The sequence below is a fragment of the Nanorana parkeri genome, unplaced genomic scaffold (genome assembly GCF_000935625.1).
Source record: "Nanorana parkeri isolate BGI_ZX_2015 unplaced genomic scaffold, ASM93562v1 scaffold993, whole genome shotgun sequence".
Classification (NCBI taxonomy): Eukaryota; Metazoa; Chordata; class Amphibia; order Anura; family Dicroglossidae; genus Nanorana; species Nanorana parkeri.
Genome location: NW_017307261.1, coordinates 454,111 through 473,161, shown reverse-complemented (window position 1 = coordinate 473,161; position 19,051 = coordinate 454,111). Strand labels below are relative to the sequence as shown.

Below are 19,051 nucleotides of genomic sequence, written 5' to 3'. Positions count from 1 at the left end.
AAAAAAAAAAAAAAAAAAAAAAAAAAAGTTTATTTTTATGGCATAACAGGAACTTTTTTATACAAACCCACACAAGATATTGCTACTTTATGTACCTATATGCACAGGAGATGAGAAATCCCAAAAGATATATGAAAAAAATAAGCTGCAACTACATTATGGATGTTGTGTGTCTACTAATGTTAACTGTCTATATTTCATAAACTCTGTGTTAAATCAATGTTAAATTTGATTCTCTTGTAATACGCAGAAATGTTTGCATGCAGAATTAGTGCAGATACAGTCTGTCAGAAACAGAATTTAGATTGGATGAGTTGACATGCATCAATAAAAAGTTTATTAACAACTTGAACTTAACATAGATTTGCGCACTACTAAAACGTATTAAAAGTTGCATTTTCGAAGAATGAGTACATAGTGTTATATACTTGTAATTCATAACTTAACCACTGGGTGGCACTGTGAAAATATAAGGGTAGCGTAAATCAACCATTACATTATTATTTCTGTTTTATTATTATTTAAAGTCCTAAAACACTAACACAAGCACCTCCTTCCAATATTAAAAAACTACGGTAATCTTCAAATAACTGTAAATGTTTTAACATTTAGAATGGAGACACAAGCAGCCACTTATTTGACCTTATTTACCTTGAAGTGACATTAAACTCTGATTTTTTAACATAAAACAATACTGTAATGTGTGCCTTACTGTAATCCATGGTAGTTTCCCTTCTCTTTGCTGCTCTTCCTTTTAAATTCGTATCTCTTCTCATGCTGGGCAGAACGTCTGTTTTGCAGCAGACTGCCTTGTCTCTGGAATGGATACATGGTGTCTGTGTGTAGGTTCACAACCTGAGCCAGCACTACAGGAAGAGGCACTCAGCTGCAAAGGGAAGTTCTCCCCCAGCATGAGAAGACATGAGGATTTAAAAAGGAAGAGCAGCAAAGAGAAGGGAAACTACCATGGATTACAGTAAGCAGGGGCGTCCCGAGGCAGGGTGACACCCGGAGCGGTAACCGAGTGTCACCCCATCGAGACGTCACTGCGCATGACGTCATCGCACACGCGCGGCAGTATTCGGACACCATCTTGGTGATGGACGCCGGCAAAGAGAGGAGGGGACAGTCGCCCGGCGGGATAAGGTATGCCGCCGGGTACCCTCCTCTCTCCTGATACTGTCGGGCGTTCGGTCCATGACCGAGCGCCCGACTTTTCAGAGGGGGGTGACACCAAAATGACTGAGTCGTTTTGGTGTCACCCCTCCAATGGTGTCACCCGGGTGCGGGCCGCACCCCCCGCGTGACGCCACTGACAGTAAGGCACACATTACAGTATTGGTTTATGTTAAAAAAAATCTGAGGGTTTAATGTCACTTTAACCCCTTCTGGTTGTGCAGTGCAATAATAGCAACTTAAGAGGACCTTATAATAATGGGACCATTTATGACATTAAGCCATAGATCTACAAAGTCATTGTGGGGGGATGTAAAAGGGTCATCTGTGACTGAAAACTGGTTAAAGATGAACAATTATTTTTTTGGTTAAACTGTGAATTCTGACACTAGGGCACATCCAGATGGGCACCCATACAATCCCAGTAAGTAAAGTCTGTCTGCATCCTGTTTAATTAAAGTAAAAGCTGAACTCGGGGCACAAATCCATATTCCTAAATAACCACAAATAATATAAAATCCACTTTATGTGCACCAAATACCTCTGCAAGCCCAGGTATATCCTTGTAAAAGTAGCAGTGACATCATCACTGTTCTGTACATAGCCTGTGCAGAGTCAGAGCGACGCAGTAGGCTCCACCCACTACAGGCTGCCTGCTAAAACTACAGAAGGGGCGGATACAGGACCAGACAGAGCAGCAGTAGCCGGTCTATGTTACAAGAAGGCCCTGCACAGGGACAAAGTTTCGCACTGGATTACTGAACAGATGTGGAAGAAATACACAAAGCACACCAAGATTCAAGCATGAAATACATATGATCCTTGCATTTAGAAAATAATTTGCTTATACTGGAGTTCAGCTTTAATTCTTTTCTGAATACTAGAACAATGCATGTACAGAGGAGTCTTTCATAGGGTTCAGAAGCATTTACAGGCTTAACGCTTTCACTGCCAATAAGGTGCCAAATGTCATGGCATTAAAAGGGTTAAAACAAGCTCAAACCTGCAATTGCAGCCTTGAGCGAATTTTTAATTCTATCAGCAGGCTTCTGGATTTTAAAAATTAGTGATCTGAGTGGCAGTAAAATTGCCCGATCACTTCTATGTGCGGCAGAAGTACGGGGAGGAGGAGAGGGATAGGATGCCGGACGGAACAGTATCGACATTCAATTGTCCATCAATTCCTAATGAACCGGCCAAAATTTGCACAGTGTATGACCAGCTTAAGGGTACCAACAAATGTGTTCATGTCTATCTCTGGAGGTCATGGCTCCATCAGTAGGAATTGACCCACAGGCAGCTGCTCCTGTAAGAATCTTCCAAGCCTGGTGATGACATCACAGGGAGTAACAAAAGCTGGTTCTTTCTACAGGAACAAGGTAAAACGTAATGCTTGCCTTACTGTAATCCATGGTTGTTTCCCTTCTCTTTGCTGCTCTTCCTTTTAAATCCTCATGTCTTCTCATGCTGGGCAGAACGTCTGTTTTGCAGCAGACTGCCTTGTCTCTGGAATGGATACATGGTGTCTGTGTGTAGGTTCACAACCTGAGCCAGCACTACAGGAAGAGGCACTCAGCTGCAAAGGGAAGTTCTCCCCCAGCATGAGAAGACATGAGGATTTAAAAAGGAAGAGCAGCAAAGAGAAGGGAAACTACCATGGATTACAGTAAGCAGGGGCGTCCCGAGGCAGGGTGACACCCGGAGCGGTAACCGAGTGTCACCCCATCGAGACGTCACTGCGCATGACGTCATCGCACACGCGCGGCAGTATTCGGACACCATCTTGGTGATGGACGCCGGCAAAGAGAGGAGGGGACAGTCGCCCGGCGGGATAAGGTATGCCGCCGGGTACCCTCCTCTCTCCTGATACTGTCGGGCGTTCGGTCCATGACCGAGCGCCCGACTTTTCAGAGGGGGGTGACACCAAAATGACTGAGTCGTTTTGGTGTCACCCCTCCAATGGTGTCACCCGGGTGCGGGCCGCACCCCCCGCGTGACGCCACTGACAGTAAGGCACACATTACAGTATTGGTTTATGTTAAAAAAAATCTGAGGGTTTAATGTCACTTTAACCCCTTCTGGTTGTGCAGTGCAATAATAGCAACTTAAGAGGACCTTATAATAATGGGACCATTTATGACATTAAGCCATAGATCTACAAAGTCATTGTGGGGGGATGTAAAAGGGTCATCTGTGACTGAAAACTGGTTAAAGATGAACAATTATTTTTTTGGTTAAACTGTGAATTCTGACACTAGGGCACATCCAGATGGGCACCCATACAATCCCAGTAAGTAAAGTCTGTCTGCATCCTGTTTAATTAAAGTAAAAGCTGAACTCGGGGCACAAATCCATATTCCTAAATAACCACAAATAATATAAAATCCACTTTATGTGCACCAAATACCTCTGCAAGCCCAGGTATATCCTTGTAAAAGTAGCAGTGACATCATCACTGTTCTGTACATAGCCTGTGCAGAGTCAGAGCGACGCAGTAGGCTCCACCCACTACAGGCTGCCTGCTAAAACTACAGAAGGGGCGGATACAGGACCAGACAGAGCAGCAGTAGCCGGTCTATGTTACAAGAAGGCCCTGCACAGGGACAAAGTTTCGCACTGGATTACTGAACAGATGTGGAAGAAATACACAAAGCACACCAAGATTCAAGCATGAAATACATATGATCCTTGCATTTAGAAAATAATTTGCTTATACTGGAGTTCAGCTTTAATTCTTTTCTGAATACTAGAACAATGCATGTACAGAGGAGTCTTTCATAGGGTTCAGAAGCATTTACAGGCTTAACGCTTTCACTGCCAATAAGGTGCCAAATGTCATGGCATTAAAAGGGTTAAAACAAGCTCAAACCTGCAATTGCAGCCTTGAGCGAATTTTTAATTCTATCAGCAGGCTTCTGGATTTTAAAAATTAGTGATCTGAGTGGCAGTAAAATTGCCCGATCACTTCTATGTGCGGCAGAAGTACGGGGAGGAGGAGAGGGATAGGATGCCGGACGGAACAGTATCGACATTCAATTGTCCATCAATTCCTAATGAACCGGCCAAAATTTGCACAGTGTATGACCAGCTTAAGGGTACCAACAAATGTGTTCATGTCTATCTCTGGAGGTCATGGCTCCATCAGTAGGAATTGACCCACAGGCAGCTGCTCCTGTAAGAATCTTCCAAGCCTGGTGATGACATCACAGGGAGTAACAAAAGCTGGTTCTTTCTACAGGAACAAGGTAAAACGTAATGCTGGATATACTCTTGAGGGGTAGCGTTAGGTTTGGAGTGAATGTGTATAATGCCTGCACATGCCATGTAATGTTTTATCTAGAGCTGCAACAACGATTCGATTTAGTCGATTAAAATCGACGATCGAAAACGTTACCAACGTTTTCGATCCTCGATTATTCGGCTATCTATTACCTTGCCTGTTCGGTACCATTATACCCATCCCTGCACCCCAATCCACCATTATACCCATCCTCTCCACCCCATTCCACCATCATACCCATCCTGTGCACCCTATTCCACCATTAAACCCATCCTTTCCATCCCTGCACCCCAATATGGACTACAATCTCAATACAAACTAGTAGTCCATCACTGGAGCCTTTTTTTTTTTTATTCGATTAAATCGAACTTAATAAATCGGCTAACTAATCGATTATGAAAATAATCGTTAGCTGCAGCCCTAATTTTATCTTATCAGGATTGCCAGTTTTGCAGTTAATCTCTTTCTTTGTCTTTGAGAAAAGTATATTGCAATATAATCTGTTTTATGCACAAGTACGACACCCCGGTAGTGACATCAGTACACGCCTGTATATATTCCAACCTCCATCACACAGATACTGCATTACTGTAGTATTAGATATGTCCTTTGGTCTGTGGAAGCAAACCTGAAACTATTTGTCATGTACTTTATTGATTTACATAACCGCACTGGAAAACAGCAACAACATCATACATCCCACAGTGTACCAAGACTAAGTTCTCTGCATGAGCACCTGACAAGAATAACAAAAATACATTCAGCGTGTGAACCAAGTGTGAGCCATCGCAGATTGGAATGTCTGCATCAACTACATGAAAGCCTTACCAAACGAGCTACACATAATCTCCAAGATAGACATCAGTAATAAATGCAAGTTAACGCATCACTATTCTTACCACGCAAATCTTCTGCAGAATTCTCAATGGTGGAACATGTTGGTGCTACAAGTATTCCAGAAAAAAAAACGTCTGGATAAAACGATACATACGATTTTTGCTTGAATCTGCCCCCAATAAATATTTTTCTATCTATCTCAGTGACGGGATTCATGGTAAAATGGAATCTAAAATAGAAAGAGGTTGGAACGTGTACTGATGTACATGGCGTCTCGTACTTTTTTTCTTATATAACATTTTAATAATAAAATGTAATATAAATGTCTTTTTAGTGACAACTGTGTTGAACACATTTCTACAAGTGCAGAGTTTTAGGTTTTTGCAGCTTCCTGCAAATGTGATGGAGAATTCAGGTAAAGTCTTCTTTTGGTGAAAGGTTATAAAGCTGACAATGAATGAAATAAGACGGCAACTTGTGTCTGGCTGCGTCTACCATGAAATCTCTTCTTAAGCATGCTGGAACTCCAAAACCCAAGGCAAGGGACTCGGATATGAAGAAATGACCTGGTGAATGAAAGTTAAGGTCTGACCCACCCACCCCTGCCTTTTTTATGTCTTATTATTGGTCACCAATTACAACCATCATGCTTGGGAACCAAGGAGTGTTTGGGCTTTATTGAGTGTAACTAAAGGAAAGATTTATTGAAATATTGAAACTAATGTTTCTGATGTTTATTTAAGTTTCTTGTATCACAAAAACTAATAAAACATATTGAAGAGAAATATTGAAACGCATATAAGGCCCTGTTCTCACCAGAGCGGTTCGGCCGCATGGATCCGCCAACATGAACGATCCCATAAATTGCTATAGGGACCGTTCATGCGACCATGCGGCTCCCTGCAATCCGAACTGCCTCCTGCCCGAATTGCTCCCTGACCCTTTTTTGCCATTCTGCTCCATACTGCTTTCAATGGAACCGCGTTGTTCAGCATGGTTTTGGACGCTTTTAATTGTGTTTCAGCTCTGAAACACAATTAAAACCACCCAAAACCGCCCTTTTAAAAACCGCGTGGAAACAGTGTTGATCCGCAACCGCCCTGGTGTGAATAGGGCCTCATAGATCTGTTAGATGTGATGACATCAGCAGTCCCTAGACCACCAGAAGGCGGGGAGAAGAGGCTGTGAGGACTGGCCTAGCAGCCAGGCGGGATTTAGAATTATGGCAATGTATATGTTCTTTATATGTAACCCTAGACCAAAACAAGCAGTTATCCCTTGCAGTGCAGGGGTAGCCCCACTGGAAGGGTTAACTTTTAAAAATCCTGGGATTCCTTTTTAAGAAGGAACCTTCCTCTCTCAAAACAATGTAAAATAGCAGCCTCAATGCAACACTTGAATTGGAGACTTTTTAAAATCTCGTTTTTTAAGCTTGAGCATTTTTGTTTTAGCCAATAGAAACCAAGTTACTAAGAGGAGGAGATTTCTGTGAAGGTTCTCATTCATGTAGAATATAGGTATACAGGTGAAACTCGATTAGAATATCGTGCAAAGTTCATTTATTTCACTAATGCAACTTAAAAGGTGAAACTAATATATGAGATAGATTTATTACATGCAAATCAAGATAATTCAAGCCGTGATTTGTCATAATTGTGATGATTATGGCTTACAGCTCATGAAAACCCCAAGAACCCCAAATCCACAACCTCAAAAAAGTAGATTATTACATGCAATCAATAAAACAAGGATTGTACATAGAACAATATCGGACCTCTGAAAAGTACAAGCATGCATATGTACTCAGTACTTGGTTTGGGCCCCTTTTGCAGCACTTACTGCAATTACTTTTGCACGATATTCTAATTATTTGAGTTTCACCTGTATACACATATACCTACAATAGGTATCAATTCCCATTTGTAACCAACGTGAAGTAGTTAAAAACACATGCATTATACTTGTTTAAGTGCTATAGGGCTAAAAATTTGCAATTCTGACTAAAAAAAAAGCTGTAAGTGATACAATGTTCTGATGTGAATGGGCACCGCAGCCTCTTGAAGTCTCCACCATCAGAGCGTGAAACAGGGAAACAATGCAGGAGTACAATTCGTAGATGGGGACTGACCGTTGCCACCATATAACATGAAGTGGCTGAAGAAAGCATTATTCCTCATTTTGAAGGAATCCATAATGAATGGTAGAGTGCCAAGAGACTGGCGGAGGGCTAATGTGGTACCTATATTCAAAAAAGGGTCAATATGCCAACCCGGGAACTACAGACCAGTTAGTCTGACATTCATAGTATGCAAACTGTTAGAGGGAATGATTAAGGACTACTTAGTGGAATTTGTTCAGGATAATGGCATAATAACTGATAACCAGCACGGATTTAGGAAGGATCGTTCTTGCCAGACCAACCTGCTAACCTTTTACGAAGGGGTAAGTAGAGATCTGGATGGAGGGAGGCCGGTGAACGTAGTGTATCTGGACTTTTCCAAAGCATTTTATACGGTGCCACATAAACGCTTGTTATACAAGCTAAGGTCTATGGGCATAGATGAAATAGTGTGCACGTGGATAGAAAACTGGCTACAGCAACGTGTAGAGTATCGATTAATGGCGCCTTTTCAAACTGGGCTGAAGTGATGAGTGGCGTGTCCCAGGGTTCTGTGCTGGGCCCATGCTTTTCAACCTGTTTATTAATGATATCGGGGAGGGAGTGAATAGCCATGTTTCAGTGTTTGCTGATGATACCAAAATTGGGAGGGTAATAGACACGGACTTAGACATTGTAACATTACAGGAGGACCTGGAGAAAATCGGGGAGTGGGCAACTGTATGGCAGATGAAGTTTGATGTCGATAAATGCAAAGTAATGCACTTTGGAGTTAAAAATAGTCAAATGACCCGTTACTCTGATCCCTCTGCTCAAGGGATTTTCTTTTCGTCCTTGCAAGTGTGTCCCCATGGAGTCTAGCGGCTCTTTAAACTGTGCATTCTGCTTTCGCAGACTGTTCCCGAGACTTTGCACTAATTGCGAATATGTTACACTGCGTAAGATGCTCGTTATTTACCGGATGCAAGATCAATGCCTATATGATCCTTACATATAACTATGCTGGGCTTTAGGTGCCTTGTCTCAGTCGGTCCCTAGATTGCCAACACCGCTTTGACTATGTATGTGTGTCTATTGTAACTGTCTATCCTCTGATTGATTGTACCTTGCAAAATTAAAAATAAAGAATTTACAAAAAAAATAAAAATAGCCAAATGGGCTATACAATTATGGGTATGCCACTAGGGAGGTCAGAAATGGAGAAAGATTTGGGGGTCATTGTAGACCGCAGATTGGAGAACAGCTCACAGTGCCAGGCTGCTGTAAACAAAGCAAGCAGAGTCCTGTCTTGTATTAAGAAGGGAATGTATTGCATGGACAAGTCTATAATTTTTTTACTTTACAGATCACTGGTTCGGCCACATCTGGAGTATGCGGTCCAGTTTTGGTCACCAGTCCTCAGAAAAGATGTCTTTAAGCTGGAAAAAGTCCAGAGGAGGGCTACCAAACTCATTAAGGGGTTGGAGGACCAGAGCTATGAAACAAGGCTGTTAAATTAAATATGTTCTCTTTGGAAGTAAGGAGATTAAGGGGGGGCTTTATTTTCTTGTATAAAATGTTCAATGATGACAGCAACATTATTAACAAACTCTTTACGGTTAACCCCATAACAAAGACTAGAGGCCACCACCAAAAATTGTTGGAGAAAAAATGTCAGCACACGGGGCGCAAGGGGTTCTTCTCAGTTAGAGCGACGGTTAAGGTCTGGAACTCACTGCCACGGGCAGTGATTTCGTGGAATCATTCAAGAACATTCCAGCAATAATACATTATATACAGTGCAATGCAGAATAACGCCAGCTACAGAGGACTACAAATCCCAGCAATAGTACATTATAGTATAATGTACTATTGCTGCATTCCTCTATAGCTGCTGGTATTCTGCATTGCGCCGCTGTATAATGTACTATATTGCACACCACACTTTTTTTTTTTACTTCCACCGTGCCAAGCTTGCTCCTGTGATGGACTACAATCGCAATAGAAACTAGTAGTCCATCACTGGAGCCTTTTTTTTTTATCCGATTAATTGAACGTAATAATCGGCCAACTAATCGATTATGAAAATAATCGTTAGCTGCAGCCCTAGTCTCTATAGGCATACTTTAAAGGTCAAAAGTCTTACTTATTTCCCATATTTAACCAATGTGAAGTAGTCAAGAGAGTGGGCAGAGAGAAGTTGTTTCACTAAGTTTACTTTCAGCTTCCAGTAGGTTTGAGTCCCCTTCTTGCTTCACTGACACCCATTTCTTTACAATTTCTAAATGTGTGATGTGATGAAAAGAGGACTATTACTGATGATGAAATTTGAGACACAAAGGAAGGAAGGAAAAAAACAGACCGGAAGTAGGAGGCAGAGGAGAGAGAGAAACACTTATTTTGTAGGAGGAGAACAGATATTCGGGTGGAGGGCAGATAATGACATAATGGAATTGTGCAGCAAAAAGAGAGGGCTTTGCTGGGAGGAAGACATATGTAGCTATATAGCAGGGGAGCAGATGTTCCAAAAAGTACATCACAGTCCTTGTAAATGACAAATCAGCAATAAAGCAATAAAGTGCCACAACTGAGACGCTCCATGGGGTGTACATCTAAATAGATTGGTAGGAATTTACAACTATTGGTCATTTTGTGTACCATCTGAAGAAACATCCAGCACAAACCACAGCTTATCTGATATCCAGCCTTTTCTATACATGACAGGATGCAGGGCTGAGTTCAGTGAATTCATCTTACACGTACTACAAAACATTTTTTGTGTGCGGTGCCCTAATGACCTCTCTACACAACCAGCCCTGTGACACTTTGATGTGGGAAGATAACAGAATTACTTCCTCTGTGTTCTGCTAATGAGCTGCCCCACTAACAACCTTTACAAAAGGGGGGGGGGAGCCACTAGCCACCATGCAGAAGGACAGCCTACAGGGATGCAGGGGGTAGAAGGTGCCAAATTACCTCATTTACTGCATCCTTTTCAAATTTGTGTTTACTCTAAAGAGATTTCCTTCCAACTCCAAGAAACAAGGGTGAGAAAAGAGGCACAGGACTGGTCTTTGTCCTGGCTGCGCCTCTAATGCTAATGGAAAAGGCCAGTATAGAGCTCACAGATGGCCCAAACTAACACTGTTAACATAGAACAGACTAATTCTAATGATGATCCAAACTCTAACAATAAATCCTATTAAACTGAACTGACACAAGAGACTTTTGTAAGTGGATGTGCGCCTTTATTTAATTCTCTAAACTTGTACACATGTGGGATATCGGTAGGGGGTAACGTTTGATAATTAAAAGACTGACAACAAAATTAGGATGGAATTTTAAAAGCGAAGCATCATTTTTAATGCATTTCACTTTCCCCAGTAAGGCTGGGTTCACACCTGGGAGTTACTATAGGCGCGTTTTTTCAACAAATTTTTTAGCTCAGTGAAATGCGCGTTTGACGCTCTTTTTCATACCTCCCTGGCAGTATGATTTTTTTTTTCCCGTTTATTTTCTCTATCTTTTTTTTTAACTCTCAAACTTCCCGCCGGTTCCGCCCCCCTGCAACACGGACGCTTGCAAGGGACGGAACCCGGAAGACGGCAGCGGCTGAAGGACACAGCGTTTGTTAACCCCGAGCCACACTCGGGAATACCAAAGGATACGCGCGGAAATATGCCCCAAAAGAAGCTCCTGTACTTGTTTGGGCGTAGAGCGTTTTTCAGCGCCTTTCCACTCGCTGAAATACTCCCAGGTAGGAACCATGACGATAGGAAATTATGGGATTTCACTTGCTGAGCATTTTTCAGGGCTTCGATCAGCACTGAAAAACGCCCATGTGTGAACCCAGCCTATCACCCGAACCCACAATTTGTTTGGAGTAGATCATTCTTATCCACTTTTTAATGTTACAGAGGAAAGCAATTTATGGTATATAGAATGCTAACATGATGTTGTATGTTTAAAGCCAAAATAAGAAAAAGGACTCTGATGTACTAATAACAAGACAGTGTGTAAAACTGCCCACCTGATCCAACCCTTAAAGTGTACCCAAAAACTGCAGCAAACCAGGTATTGGATGCAGTGTCTACCTTATTTCCATTAGCCTTTTTTTACTGGGATGACAACACTCACACTACTATCTCTACGTAGAGGGGCAGTGTTATCACCCTAGGACAGAAAGGGTGTTAGGACTACAGAATACATCCCCTCCTCCCTAGAGTGATGTTCTTCAGTTCGCAAAGGAGAACTGGGCAGTGTCAATACCAAACTGAGATTTCAGGGCAGCATTGGAAGCTCACTCTAAGACATTTGATTGCTAGTATGCATTGTCTTGTACTCCCGTGTACATTTTAAAAAGGAATCTAGGACTTGAAAAGATATGCTAATCGAATACAGAACCATAACAACTGTGAAAATTAATCCTACTTCTTACTGGTGTTCCATACGACCCCAATCTATATTTTACAAACCTGCCCTACAGCTTAATACACACCCATTAGTTACCATTAAGTAGACAGAGCTTGAAACATCCTCTTCAGTACAGTGGGGTAGAATCCAATGAAAATACCAGAGGGAATGTCATATTATAGAAATCATTCACGCAATGGTTTATTTTATTCACATGGAGCTTTCAATATCTTCTGTTCTCATATTTCTTAGGGCCAGTTCACACCATATGCAGTTGTGATGCAGTCCGTTTATTTTGACTGCAGCAGTCAAATAAACTGACTGCATCACAACTGCATGTGGTGTGAACTAGCCCTTAAAGAGTATATACATTATTACAATTCCTTAGGGCTGCAACCAACTAATTGATTAATCGATAATGGGAATAGTTGTCAACAACTACCAATTAGTTGTTTGGATCCCCTTGCTCTTTCCTCCAGGCTGGGAGGAGGGCACAGCAAGCAGTGGGCGGGTGCAATACCCAGCCTGCTATTGGCTATTGCAATTTGCAATAGCCAATGGCAGGCTAGCTATTGCTCTAGCCCACTACCTGTTGTATTTACAATTCAGCTGCCGTCTGCAGCATCTTGCCACTGGCAGCTGTCATTCCCTGGCTGAAGCTATTCAAGCGCCAGGTGCTTACCATACAATTTAAATGCGCCTCCCACCCACAGTGTGATCACACACACTGGAACGCATGGTAACACAATGCAATGTGTCTGCAAAAAACTGTGCATGCAGTTTTATTCTGAAAGAACACTGTTTGAAACACTGCATTTGTGCATTTTATTTTAAATTACGGATGGTATTTAATTTATTTATCCGATTAATTGTTTGAAAAAATAAAATCGGCCAACTAATCGATTATGAAAATAATCATTAGTTGCAGCCCTACAATTTCTATATCAGAATTATATTTTTAAATCAAAATGAGTATGTTATTGAATACTCCACCCTGAACTACAGCATAAACCCCCTTCCAACAGAAAGAGACATACCTTCAACCAGACACCAATTTGTTAGAAACTAAATCAAAAAAATCAATGGGAAAAAAAAAAATCCACCTGGTGGAAAACAAAATCTGACTATTCGACCAGCTACAATTGTTCACAGACTGAGATAGCGGTTATAGGAAGCCATCCAACTACTGAAAGATCTCTCAGTCATCTGTGCAAAGAAACATTTTATCTTACAACAGTGTGTAGGTAGTAAATAGTAGCACCACACTTTTAACAGGTAAAAAGAATCCACATTTTTCCTTAAATGATTACACGTGGTGTTGCGATTATATCCCATAAAAAACTGCATAGAAATTAGACAATAACTGTAAGAAATTATATGTTTAATGATCGCTATCTAGTAACAACAATCTGACTACTGCTGATTGAGGTTAAAAATATTCAGCATACTGCAGGCTCTGCTCGGGTAAACATCCATGTAAAATGTGCAGTGGCCAACACCTGCCGTTTTAAAAAGGTCTAAATGACAACTGGGCCGTGTAAAATAAACAACAGGCTTTCTTGGCCTTGTCGAATTCTGTTTTGTCTTCCATTGTTGACTGGGTCATAGAACATCTCCATCTGAGTTAGAAGGCGGCATCAATACATCAATGCTGAGAGTGTGGCACAAACATTAGAATTTGGCAGTTGGGTAATTACTTAAGTGTAGCTAAACCCAAAAATAAAAATGTCATATATTGCAGCATAACAATCCTTGGATGCGGTGGCTGAATTTTTCTTATTTTTAGGTTTTTACCTTTTATTTTCACCTGGTGATCCAGCGAGCAAGTCTGTTATTTTTCAACTTCCTTTGAAGACCGAACGGTGCACCAAAAGTGGCAAATAGAGGGATGAGACAAACCATTTATCACTCACAGGGGTTCTACAATGGTCAGCTTTTATTAATTTATGTAAAACCTTTATCCCAAAAGGGAACCAAAAATAACTTTCTGTAACTGCTTAAAAAGTGTTAGCGTTCAATCGAACTTGAGGTGATCGAAGGAGCATGTCGGAATTCTCAGCAGTCTTTTTGGGTACTCTAAAAGTGGCCAGCAGCCACTGTCAGAATACAATGTAAACAGCGGGAGACTCCACGATCAACGCTCTAAAGTGTTTTTAGAGGAATCTATTCTATTTCCTTAATTCAACCTGCCGTCTGAGCGAAGAAAATATATATATATATATATATATACCCGACTTAACACTACCCACTCTATAGGGTGCCAATAATGCTGTCCAATTGGCTCCATTGCTCCTCAAAAATAGAGTCACCCTAAAACAGGAATTGTGTTACTGGCCATATCATCAGGTGAAAATAAAATAAATTAAAAAATGAATGCAGCCACCAGATGTAAGCACTAGTAAGCCGTGTTATAGGTTGAACACGATGGCCTTGTGTCTTTTTTTTAACCTATGTGTAGCATTGCAATGCAATGCTACGGTGTAATTTGGTAGCATTGTCACAAAGGTTTCTCAGCCAGAGGGGCTGAGTGGTTCTAGGAACAAAAGTAGTTTTACAAAGAAAAGAGCTGGCTTTTCAGGTCTTTCCAGGAGTATACCTGGGATCTGAGACCCTGGAGATTACCAAGCATCTTGGGAGGGATGAAATCTCCAATCCTAGGTCCAGGTGTTGCCTATTACCGGCATAGGCCGAACAGGTGGCTGGAGTCAGCCTCATTAAGGAGACTGGACCAGAGTTCCAGGGTAGGTGGTGTGTGCGAGAGGCACACAGGAGTTAACCCGAATGGCATGTGTGCTGGAGCCATGAGAGAAGCCGGATGGTGTATGTGGGGCAGCCACATGGGAGACAGCCAGGGAGACTGATCAAGTGGTGAGGCTGAGTGAGCCAGGGATACACAGGAGGTATGTAGAAGCTGAAACCACACAGGTATGTATGGAAACCGTTCTTGTCCTACTGGAGTGCTTATGGGCATTGAATATTATTGTGGAGCTATTCCTCTGTGGGGAAGTGCCCGGAGAAACTCTGAGATTGGATCACATGGTCTGCGAAAGGTACCTATAGTCGGTGAGACTAATTATATTACTCTGCTCAAAAGACAAGTGGACTTTGCGTTTCCTTATGCGGACAAGAAGCTATTTTCTGTTTGTTAAGAATAAAAAGACTGTCCTTTAATGTTAAAACGGCTTAGTGATGAGTGATCACGAAGTGCTCACCATATCTGCAAAGTTCCCTAAATATCACAGCTGCAATGTATAACATTTTTGGTTTTAGACATGCTTTAAAGAGTATCCATAGTCAAAACTATTCAGGTCTTTTTTTTTTTTACACTTAGTTTTGGACACAGTAGGGAATAGTTAATGGTTTTTTTTTTTGCGCAGTCCGTTAAGATTTCCCCTTCACATCCTGTACCAGAGACGCAACAGGAAGTGAAATCTCACATGGTGTCCTCATTCTTTTTTTTTATACCTCCTGTTCTAGTGATAACTAAGACTTTCTAGTTCCTTTCTGTCCCAGTGATAAGTCAAAAATACAAATAGACAGATATATGGACACGTGTACAGTGAAAGGCATATTGCAAAAAAAAAAAAAAAGTTGAGAAATCTCTGTGTGCAAAAACAAATATGCCCAATGCACAGGAGGACTCGTTTTCAAACCAGTTTGTCACTTTTTTGGGGGCCTAATATAGCCACTCATTTAGGATATCTATTCCAACCTGATCCATGAATTGACCTGATCATCTTCTAATCTATCTAGGGCAGTCTCAAAATATATGACATTTAGGCCCCGTTCACATTGAGCGATTTATCGCGCGGTAATTCCCGCGATATCGTGGCAATTTATCTCGCGATATCGCTCTCCAATGCTTCTCAAGGGGGCAAAGGGTCCTGCTGTCGCGGGTCGCTACAGCAGGACCCTTTTTGGAGCGTATTTAGCCGCGATTCAAGCTTGCTCAAAATGCAAATCGCGCGACAAATGCGATATCGCTCATATTTCCACGCGATATGGCTCTATGTAGCTTCTCCAATCCATTTCAATGGAGCTGTTCACATCTCGTCGCTCAATATCGCTCAATGTCGCTTGTAGCTCGTCGCTGGTAGCTTGTCGCTCCTTTTTTCGAGCGATATTGCTCCTGATTGCATACAGCCCAATGCGACAAGTCGCTCAATGTCGCTCAGTGACAAGTCGCTCAATGTTGCGCGATTTTCATGTGGCTTAGGTCTCGTTCACACCTAGGCGTATTGCATATGCGCGACCGTCGCACGTTTCCGGAGGCTACTTGGCTGTATCCCAATGGAAACACGCAACAAAAGGCCTAAAGTAGTACCTGTACCTTTTCAGGCGTGGGCCATTTTGTAGCGCGTTAGGGACAGGCGGAAATACGCCAAGGTGGGAACGAGACCACTGAATACAATGGGATTTATATTTTTGAGCGTTTTGTAGAGCGTTCGTCGAGTGTAGAATGCGCTACAAAACGTTCAGGTGTGAACGAGGGCTCAGTGTGAATGGGGCCTTAGACTGGGGTGCCTCGAGATTTTGCATCATTTTAAAAGAAAGCCGTGACTGAAAACAGGTTGAGAAAACACTGGTCTAGGCTATCAGAAGGGAAATCAGCATTTTCACATTTGTTCTCATGACAACGACAGTTATTGAACATGAAAGCAAACAATAAGTGACACACTGGTAAAAAATAAAAGCACAAATGCTAAATAGTGAAGTAACCATTATTAGACAATAAGATCAGAAAGAAGCCTGTGTGACTAAAGACTTCATGTATGAGTGATGAACTCATTGGAAACATCATCATCACATTATTCACTGCTTGTTTTGTGGTAAAATTCCTGAGGAATAAGATGTCCGCCCCAGCTCATTTGGTCATTTCCACACTAGACTGGCTGTTTTACAGGTTTTTCTAATTTTACTGCTGAAAAGCTCAGTCACAGTCACGTACACATATGGCACATCAAGACAGCAAGGATATAGTGAATGCGCGCTCCGTATTAGGAAGCTAAATAGTTAGGTGGCCATATTTAACCTCATAGTTGTTTGGTGGAAACAAGCAAAGTGATGCCAAATCTTAACCCGTAGTGGCAGTTATTCTCAACCATTTGGATGACAAAAACTCTTTTCAAAAAACAAATGAAAAAAAAGGGGGGGGGTGCGGGTTATGCTGGCCTTTACTAATAACCAGTGGCCTGCGAATGCCCATAGACCACAGGGAGAAAAAATAAGGCATGCCAAAGTGATCAACTATTGTCCAACACTTCTGCCACATCATGCTGCCATAAACACCAAGGCTTGCCCAAATGATTATCATTCTTTTGCAGAGGAAAGGGGATGGCAGAGAGGGATGGAGGCAGACTATGCTTGTACTGCTTTATCCCAGGGCTCTAATCTATCCAATCTATGAACTCCTGAAAGCAGGTAGCGATAGGCCAACTTGAGTATTAGAACAGCTGAAAACAACCTAAAGCACCCTTTGTTTAGTGACATTGTGTTTCCTTATTTCTGCACAAAGCAAATTCATATCTGTTCAAGTTCTACCATCCAAAAGTAGCAACCACCCTTTTGTTCCTATACTGAAGACAGAACCAAGAGTTATATCGTGGACTTCTAGAATTCATTCACAACAACATGAGCGCTGACCCTTTGGTGGTAAACTTTGGTATATTTGGCTAAAAGGTTTACTGCACTTGCAGATGTTTTTTTTACAAATGCCTCTCACTTATCTGCTAACGATGCTGTTTTTGACATTTATGTTTTTAAGTGCTATGACTGAAATATATGTGGAGCAGAGGTTACAGCAGCACCTCACTGTGCAAAATTTGCATTTCTTACTGAAACAAAACCAATTCCACCTCACCAATCAGAAACATTCAAATTGTGACAAATATGCAGCAAACATGCACACAATAACACCACAAAAAATAACAAAATGTTTGTACGCTTAATCATGGTGCTTTGAGAATGAAGGTAAAATTCTACATGCAAGATTTCAGTTAGGATCCTGTAACACAGCACATGTACTCAAGTGTGAATGGCAACACAAGGTATCATGGGTTCTGCATTAGTTGGAATTGCATTAAAACATTGGTGTGAACAAGACCCCCATGTAAACCTAAAGTACAATTAAAATACCAAGTCTGGCACTGTAAAACACATAGCAGGCACCTCCATGGGTCTGCACATCAAGTCTGTTTTCCCATTCAGCATCCCAGGTGCCTGGAACCCTGGCCTAGCTTCTTGTGTGAAGGGTCTGGCCTGCCCCCTAAGCCTCACTTTTAACCTATGACTGATGTCTAGCCTCACTGGCCAACAGTGAGGCTTAGCAGGCAGGGACAGTGTCTCAACCCATCGGCTCAGGAAGCAGTCTATAAATCAGAGCACCCCAGGATTTACGGCACCCATGGGTGCAGAATTGGAAAAAGGACCTGTACAGGAAACTCTAGGTGCATGTTATGAGCTACCAAAGCTGGATTGAGTATGTTGGTGGCAGTTCAGCCTCTTAAGTCAATTTTACACCATAGATTGTAAGCTCCTTGAGGGCAGGGACTGTAATAAATAAATCATTTTAAACACACTTTTACATAGAAAACATCTCTGAAGCAAAAGATGAGCAGATAGAACTAGAGCCATCCTTTAACCAATAGCAAAATTGGGACCAGGGTATTTACTTGATGTGGACAGCACTCTGACATTGTTCACAGAAAAAAAGCCCAACTCCAGCTAAATGGGTTTTTTTTATGGGGGGAGGGGGGGATTGAACCCCAGATAAAGCCCAACTCCAGCTAAATGTTGTTTTTTTGGGGGAGGGGGGGTTGGGAGGGGGAATTGAACCCCAGTTAAGACGTAAACTACAAAAATACTTATTTCTAGTAGCGGGGAAGGGTACGCCACTTAGCTCCCAGGCACTTTGTTCCCAAGCCCTGGGTTAGCACTCCACTCATTCCTCTTTCTGTCACAGGGACAGAAACGCAAGGTGAAATCTGCCTAACTGGGTTAAGGACAGCAGTATAAACTTCACAGGAGTATTTACTTCTTCCAAGTCTATCCAAAACTAATAAAAAAATGTTTTGGCTGCAGTTTAGATTTAATTAGAAGTACTGACTGTGTGGCTGTGGAGCACATGTATTATCTCAAGCTTGGATTCTAATGTTTAAGTGTTAGACCACAATTTCCTTAAGCACCCAGACTGTGATTGTAACCAGGCCATGTGTCTGCCTCCTTGCTTCTTGGAGAACTGGGGAACA

General features: G+C 41.8%; 1 protein-coding gene across 1 annotated transcript in view; it reads right to left on the bottom strand.

Annotated features, from left to right (window-relative positions):
* TRIM71 (tripartite motif containing 71) overlaps positions 1-19,051 on the bottom strand; it is a 77,299-nt gene that overhangs the window by 5,642 nt on the left and 52,606 nt on the right. The window lies entirely within an intron of this gene.